We start from the raw sequence: 8,680 nt of genomic DNA on the forward strand, positions 1-8,680 counted from the left end.
TTTTCCTGACTCTAGACCTGGTACTCTTATCCACTGTGCCACCTAGCTATCCCATTATTACATAATGTCCCTATTTTAAATAGTTTTAAATTGCACTAAGACTTTTGGGACACCCTATATAATGGTAGTTTTTGATTTTAGATTTGTGCTGTTTATCATTTAAAGGAGAGGACCATTTATTCCTATGTTTTCTAGTGCTTTTAACATAATTGGATGTTGTATTTTGTCAAAAGCTTTTTCTCTATCCATTGGTCATAGGATTTTTGTTCATTTTGTTATTAATATTACCAATCCTGCATTCCAGGTCGAAATCCAAACTAGTCATGTAAATGAGTAAGCACAGGCTATATCATGGACCTGATCCTCTTTAGTTGCCTGAGACATCTATAGATTTAAAATTATTAAATTTAATTGCCTATCCAATGGAGTTAGTCAACATTAAGTCTAAAAGATCACATTCAGCATCAGAAATGTTCAGCTTCAGTACTAAGGATGTTTCTGGAGATAACATTAAGTAGCAGTAACAGATATGATCAGTCCTATTGTTTCTCTGTAAATTTAGGCATACAAAAATAAAGCCCTTGAAAAAAATAAAGCCTTTATTTCTTTTTTTAAAAAAAAGAGGATCATTCTTTAAGTGGATTTGTTTTTAAAAATTACTGTTATTTTTATGAAGCATAATGTTAGTGGAAAGAGCATAGATAGGTTTCAGAAACATAAGACCTGACTGAGTTTATATCCTGGGCTCTGCTGCTTCCTGTGTGATTTGTGGCATGTCACAACCTCCCAGAGGCTCTATTTCCTCATTTTAAAAAGGGGTTGGACTCAACTCAAAGGCCTAAAGCGATAATCCTATTGTCATTCATAACAAATATAAATAATCAAGTAGAATTTGTATGAATCTCCAAATAAAACCTCAAAATCCAAATTATTTCTATCTTGATTTTTAAAAAATAATGTAATAATTTAAAACAAAATCAGTTAGCATTTATTAAGAGCCTACTATGTGCCATCACTGGTAAACTCACTATCTGTACCCAGTATAAATTTATAATTCATGTTTTCTTCCGCTGAAGTTTTATCCAGTTCCTGGTTATCCAGGATTCTGGAAGGACTTTTGCCTTATTGGACTATCTACCTGTCATGACAGGATCAGTCTATGTAAGTTGGGGCTCATCACCAAGTTGGTTGCAGAGTGACAAATTTTTTTTACCACATCAGTGATTTTAAGGAATAGTTCCAGAGAGGTCCCTCATCCATTTCAGGCCTATAGCCTTGGGACATCCAGGGCAAAATGCTGAAATATACTATAAAGTAACTCAAGGCTCAGCTTCTAGATGTCTGAGGCAGCAAAGAACCTGTTCTGAAGAAGACACTAAACCTCAGTTATGCATAAGGCAAAGTGCTTTTGTAGGGGGCATTGCTTATAGATACTCAGGACTCTTAAGACATCCCTGTTCAGTCATCACAGGACCAGGTGGGTGGGTACCCTGTTATCTACTGTTCCCCTTTTTACCACATGCAAAACACTAAGGTCTGACACTCCTCATTCCTGTGCTTATCAAGTCAGTGTCTGCTAAGGCAAAAATCCTCTCCTTTTATCTGGCAAGAGGAGTCCACAGGTTAGGAGTGAAGGATGCTTCTACTGCTCTTCTTGGCACAGTGTTTAGGAACATAAGAACAGCAACACTGGAGGTGGTGATGAGGGATTCATTATTATTTGAGCAGAGTCAGGTTTTCCATACCCCAAGAAGATTGGGAAAGGATCAAGGATTTCAGTTAGTGCAATGGGAACAGGAGGTTATAAGATAATAAATCTGTGGAATATATAGAGATGAGAGGTGGATAGTGTTTTTCACAATAGGTTCTGAAGTGTCTTGGATCATTGTCTTGATCAGAGTAGCTGTCTTTTATAGTCAATCATCAGATCATCATTACAATATTGCTGTTACTATGTATGTACAATATTCTGGTTCTTCTCACAAAGTGATTTTCCTAAAGTGTAAGTCTGACCATGTCACCCCACTGCTCAATAAATTCCAGTGACTCCAAGATCAAATATAAAGGCCTTTGGCATTTAAAACATTTCTCAGTCTAGCTCCTTCATACATCCCCAGACTTCTTATACTTGAATCTCCTCTTCCACATACTCTTGGAATCTAGCCACACTGGCCATCTTGCTGGGCTTCATACATGTTTTTCCATCTCCTATCACCATGCCCTTGCACTGACTGTTGCTTATATCTGGAATGCTGCCCTTCCATCCTCTGATTCTTAGAATACTTGACTCCCTTAAGGTTAGGCCTGAAGAACAACCTCTTCCAGGAGACCTTTCCTGGTCCCTCTAGCCCAGGGATGGGAAATCTGCAGCCTTGAGGCCACATATGGCCCTTTAGGTCCTCAAGTGTGGCCTTTTCACTGAATTCAAACTTCACAGAACTTCACATGTGACCTCAAGGCCACAGGTTTTCCACCCTTGCTCTCGAGACTATTCTACTTGCTCTAAGATTACCTACTTTCATCTCCTTGTATGTTTTACCTTGTATATTTTGATTTAGATATGTTTTCTCCCCCATTAGAATGTAAGCTTCTTGAGCACTGGGCCTGTTTTTGCTTGTATCCCCAGCATTTAGCAGAATTTCTGGCACATATGTAATGCGCGTTGATTGATCCGATTGACAAAATTTAGTGCTGGAATTGACCCTAAAAGTCATCTAGTTTAACTCCCCCATTCTTTAAATTAAGGAACTGAGGCCCAAAGAGGTTAAATGATTTGTCCAATGTTTCCCAGGCAGTAGATGTCAGAGAAGTGGAATTTGAACCCAGGTCACAGGATTATAGCAGTGCTAGAAGAGGCCTGAGAGGTTGTTTAGTCCAATATCCTCATTTTACAGGTGAAAAATTGGGGTTTAAGGAGGTTAAGTGACTTGTCCATTGTTGGAATTGGGATTTAAATGGGAACTGGGAGGTTAAATGACCTGCCCTCAACTCACACAGCTACCGAGTGTCAGAGAAAGGATTCAATATCAGGTTTTCCTGATACCACTATCACAAAGAAATTACAGAATTTGAGAATTGGAAGAGAACTCAGCAGCCAAGCCATACACAAACAGAGTCTTATAGCCTCTGCTTAAAGACCTCCTAGGTGGGGTGACTTGCTGCTTCTCAGGGCAGGCTATTTTGTTTTTCAATACTTTGAATTGTTAAGAATTATTTCCTTATCAAGCTTAACTTTGCCACCTTGCAATTTCCACATATTGATCCTGGTGTGGCCCTCTGGGGTCAAACAAATTAAGTTACTCCCCTCTCCACATAACAGCCATTCAGAATATTTGGAGACAGCTATCATGTCCCTTGAATCTTTTTTTCTCCAGGTTAATTTAAACATGCCTAACTCCTTAACTGATTTAGATATGTTTTTTCCCCCATTAGAATGTAAGCTTCTTGAGCACTGGGCCTGTTTTTGCTTGTATCCCCAGCACTTAGCAGAATGCCTGGCACATATTAATTAATAAATGCATGTTGATTGATCTGATTAACAAAATTTAGTGCTGGAATTGACTCTAAAAGTCATCATTAAATTTTCCTGTCGTGTCAAGACGCTTCATCATTGTAGTTGTCTTCCTCTTGGCACTCTGGGTTAAACTGTGGTATCCAGAATTCAACACAGATATTCCAGATGAGGTCTCTGGAGAGCAGAATATGGTGAAGCTATCACCTTCCTATTCCTAAAGCTCTTAAGGCAGCCCAAGATTGTATTAGCTTTTTTGACTGCCTCATCATACTGCTGGCTCATTAATCTTAACAGATCTAAAAACCCCAGATCTTTTTTCATAACTGCTGTCTACTCATGCCTCCTCTACATTATACTTGTTTGTACCTAAATGCAAGACTTTACTTTCATCCCTACTGAATTTTATCTTATTAGATTCAACTGAATCCTCTAGACTTTCAAGATCCTTTTGGTTCCTGTCATCTATTGTATTACCTATCCCTCCAAAGTTTGTATCATGGGTGAATTTGAAGAGTATATTGTCTATGTCTTTATCCAAGTGACAACACACTGCCACTCAGGTCTTCTAACTCCAGTGTCAGTGATCTTTTCCCTGTACCACATTGCTTCTCAAGAACAGCAAGGATAGGATTAGCAGTCCGTCACCACTTGGCCTTGCACAGAAGTAAATAACAGCAGCCATAGAAATAGGCAAGATTGTCCAGGGGAAAATGGAGAGAAATAAGGAGAGGGCCAAGGAACAGTTTAAGTTTAGGGGACACATAGACTTGGGAGATGGGCGCTTTCCCCTCGTTATCCTCCTCAACTTCTCTGCAGTTTCCAGCTCTGTCAGTCATGCCCTACTCCTAGATGTTCTCTCTTCTCCTGGCTTCTTGGAAACTATTGACATCAGGTTAAAAGGGAATTGCCCCCGAAAAATTAAAGGATTTGGAATCATAGATCTTGGATTTAGATCCTTGCTTTCTTACTTTTTGTGTGACTTTAGGTAAATTACAGTCTCTGGGCCTGTTTCCTCATTTGTAAAATGAGAGTGTTAGAAGTGGTGTTAGATCCCTTCAGTTCTAAAATCTATGACCTGATAATACTTTTTCTGTCTTACTTCTCATTCTAAGACTTCTTTTTTTGTACCATGAATGTTCCCCAAATTTCAGTCTTGAGTTTTGTCTACTTTTGACGATTTCATTTGTTTTCATGCGTACAAATGTCAGCATCTATCTAGATGTCTCCCAGATCTATATATCTGGCTCTAGTTTCTCCTCAACATCAAGAGACTGATGAACATCCCCACTTAACTGTTTCACTGGCATTTCAAAAAGAGGGCCAAAGCACAACTATCCAACTTAGGACCTAAATCTCTTCTAAACTTTACCTATTTGAGAGCATCTCCATTTTGTAAGTCACTCAGATTCATAAACTTAGCATCATTCCGTATCCAAGCAGTTAACAAGTCTTGAGGGTATCTGTACATTTTTTTCATAATTAATCCCCACTCATTCAGGTACTACTCATCTCTTGCCTAGATTATTACATTATTCAGTACCTAACACATTTAATAAATGTTTATTGAGTTTACTTGAATGTCATTCCCTTATTCAAAAGCCTTCAGTGGCTTCCTATAGTCTTGGTGATAAAATATTATACACTCAGCCTGGCATTTAAAATCTGGCTTCAAAATCTGGCTCCAACCAACTTTTTCTAGCCTTATTTCAAATTACATCCCTTCATAGCCACTATATGGTGGCAAATGGAATTCCTAGCTATTCTCTTAATTCAACAAGTCTTTTCTTTCTGTATTCACACCTGCCAGACTTCATCTGTAGAATTTCTTCCTCATTCTGCTTGTATTGGAGCCCTCATCTCAGGTACACTCTGTGAACCTTCCCTTCCTTGATCCACTCTCAACCTCCCTCTGCTTGTTAAGGCTCTTCCCCTTTCAAATTAGGTTGTATTTATCTCTATATATGTTATATACTCCCATTTCATTTTAGAATGTAAGCTCCTTGAGAACAGAAAAGATTTCTTGGTTTTTTTCCAGTGCTTAACACAGTGCCTTGGACTTATTTATAAAATTGAACTAAGTGGAATAGTGATAGAGTTGATCAAGAAAGTATGAGGTAGAGGGAAGTGGTAAACAGAAAGTGAGGTTTGCACTCTAAATCCCATGAACCCTATAAATGGGAGGAGAATTAGGAAGAGGAAGTAGCAGTCAGTCAATAAGCATTTACTTAGCACCTTTGATCAAAGAAGAGCAAAAGTCGACCCTGCTCATGTGGAGCTCACAATCCAGTGAGGAAATCATCAGGCAAACAAATATGTACAAACAAGCTATATACAGGATAAATAGGAGATAATTAATGGAGAGAAGGCTTGATTTTTGTCCTTTGTCCTTGAAAAGGACCAAAATGGCATCACTGTGTTGGAGAGAAGGCACTAGAATTAAGAGAGATTGGGAAGGGCTTCCTTGTAGAAGGTAGGATTTTAGTTGGAACTTGAAGGAAGCAGGGAGAGCATTGCAGCCATGAAGGACAGCTAGAGAAAATGCCCAGGAGTCATGAGATGGAGTGCTTGTTTGTGGAACAGAAAGGAGTCCAGTGTCACTGAATTGAAGAGTATGTTGGAGGCACAAGGTGTAAGAAGACTGGAAAGGTTGGGGTGGGGGGGGGAGGGTGGGTTGTAATAGGCCTCGAATGCCAAACAGAGTATTTTGTATTTGATCCTGGAGGCAATAGGAAGTCATTGGAGTTTACTGATTAGGGGGTGATATGATCAGATCTATGTTTTAGGAAAATCACTGTGATGGTCAAATGGAAGATGACCTGGAGTGGGGAGAGACTTGAGTCAGGCAGACTTATCAGCAGGCCACAGCAATAGTCCAGGATGAGAGCTTGACCAGGGTGGTGGCAGTGTCAGAAGAGAGAAGAGGGGGACACAAGTAAGACTTTTGCCTACAAATACTGTTAGCTTGGATCATGGGAATTAAGGGAGCAGGAAATTTGGGTGTGAGCTTGTAGGGATACCTTTATTATGTGGGAATCTTTACTGCCAGGCGGCATAGTGTTGTAGATAAGCGTGCTGGGCTGGGAAGTCTGGACGGCCTAGGTTTCAATAAAAAGTGGGACATATTTATTGTTGGTGGAATTGTGAACTGATCCAACCATTTTGGAGAGCAATCTGGAATTATGGCCAAAGAGTTATTAAACTACCTATGCCCTTTGACTCAGCAATACCTATACTTGTTCTGTTTTGGAAAATAACTAGAGAAAAAGGAAAAGAACCTGCAAGTTCTCAAATTTTTATAGCATTTCTCTTTGTGGTGGCAAAGAATTAAAAATTGCAGGGATGCCAGTCAGTTGGGGAATGGCTGAAAAAGGTATGGTTTGTGATTGTGATGGAACACTACTGTGCTATAAGAAATGGTGAGCTCAGTGATTTTAGAAAAATATGGAAAGACTTGCACAAAATAACGAAGAGCAAAATGAGCAGAATCAAGAGAACATTGTATACAATAACAGCAATATTATTGTAAGAACGGCTTTGAGCAAATAAGTTATTTTGACTATTATAAATACCCAAATTAACTATTAAGGACATATGAAGAAAGATACTATCTGCACCCAGAGAAAGAATTGATAAATAGAAGTATATATAGAAGAATTTTGTGCGCACACACACACACACACACAAACACACACAAACACAAACACACACACACATCTGTTTGTGTTTAGTGGTAGCCATCTTTATCCCCTACCCCCACCCCCACACGCTTAAAACAAGAAATCACAGTCTGTTTCTTTTTCTCTTCCTTGTTTTGAAGGCTTTGGGAGCTCTCCTTCATCTTTCCAGGGAGAGGAAGAGAAGACCTCCTCCATCTCTTGGCTCTGGGCACTTTCTCTGTGCCTGGAATGCTCTCCCTCTGTTCGAACTGCTGATTCCCTGGCTTCCTTTAAGTCCCAACTAAAATCCTGTCTTGTACGGGAAGTCTTTCCCAGTCTCTCCTAATTTTAGTCCCTTCCCTCTCTTATGTACTTCCTGTTTGTCTTGTCTGTAGCTTGTTTGTACATATTTGTTTGCTTATTTTCTCCCCCATTAGATTGTGATCAACTTGAAGGCAAAGATCTTTTCTTTTTTTGTATTCCTGAAGCTTAGCATGGGGTCCCACATATAGTAGGCACTTAATAAATGTTAATTTGACTGATTGACTGCCTAGAAGAACCTGAGACTGGATATCAAATCCATGGCTATCTCTTCTACTTCATGTTTCTTTTTCTGATCCCAGGTAACTGATCAGCAATCTTCCAGTCTTGGTGGCTACTTCATGAACTGAACTGATCTGGAGGTTTGGGTACTGCCCAATGGTAGGTGATTACTGCAGCTCTGAAGGGTGTACCCTTCCTGGAGGGGAAGATGATGACATGCCTGGCTAGCCAGACAATATGGTCCTTAAGTGAGTTTCTGGCTGGCCAGTTCAGATTTAGGTGAAAGTGACATCTGTTCGACATTTTCCGAAATCCCCTTCACCTTCCAGGAGAATATCATAGAGCTTTCTATGAGTCCTTTGAGTGTTTTCTATATCTATTTGTAGGCTACTGGGAGTCCCTTTTTATAGATTACTGTTTTTATTTAAGTGTTCGTCAGTGTGCACAGGAGTGTTTTGTGTTTTAAGCCTTTTTTGTGTGTGTTGGAATAGTTATTCTGTATCTCCTATCTATTTGTATACTGAGTAATTTTTCAAGATTGGACCTTGTTGATCCTTTTGGGTAGATGATAGACTAGTGAGCCCTATTCAAGATTTGTTTAAGGCATTCTTCTTGGGACTCCAGGGTGGAGACATTATAAGCCAGAAAATGTGAGAAAAATCTAATCCTCTCCTTTTGGGGTCAGACTTTCGTATAGCTGAACCTGGTTCATGTGATTCCTGAGATGACACCCTTAGTGGGAAAAGGATTCTACTCTGGGGTGTGGGTGATACATGTACAAATAAGTAACTTCAGAGTAATTTGCCAGGAAAAAGAACACTAACTCCTGAGTGATGGGACTGAGGAAGGATTGAGAAAGGCTTCCCTGGAGGAGGTACCACCTGAATTGAACCTTGAAGAGATTAGGGTTGCACCCTTTCACGGGTCTTCCAACAATGTATCAATATACCTATTTTCCCACAGCCCT

At 39.6% G+C, this 8,680-nt stretch overlaps 1 protein-coding gene across 4 annotated transcripts in view; it reads left to right on the forward strand.

Annotated features, from left to right (window-relative positions):
* The window catches only part of PCGF3 (polycomb group ring finger 3), a 124,405-nt gene that overhangs the window by 20,787 nt on the left and 94,938 nt on the right, over positions 1 to 8,680 (forward strand). For 3 of the 4 annotated variants that reach the window (XM_027836241.1, XM_027836238.1, XM_027836240.1), the window contains exon 2: positions 7,794 to 7,872. The exons of the other annotated variant lie outside the window; for it this stretch is intronic. The gene's annotated coding sequence lies outside the window, so the exon portion shown is untranslated. The remainder of the gene's footprint in view (positions 1 to 7,793; positions 7,873 to 8,680) is intronic. 4 annotated transcript variants of the gene reach the window in all.

Source organism: Vombatus ursinus, unplaced genomic scaffold (genome assembly GCF_900497805.2).
Source record: "Vombatus ursinus unplaced genomic scaffold, bare-nosed wombat genome assembly UNPS02014818.1, whole genome shotgun sequence".
In the NCBI taxonomy this organism is placed as follows: Eukaryota; Metazoa; Chordata; class Mammalia; order Diprotodontia; family Vombatidae; genus Vombatus; species Vombatus ursinus.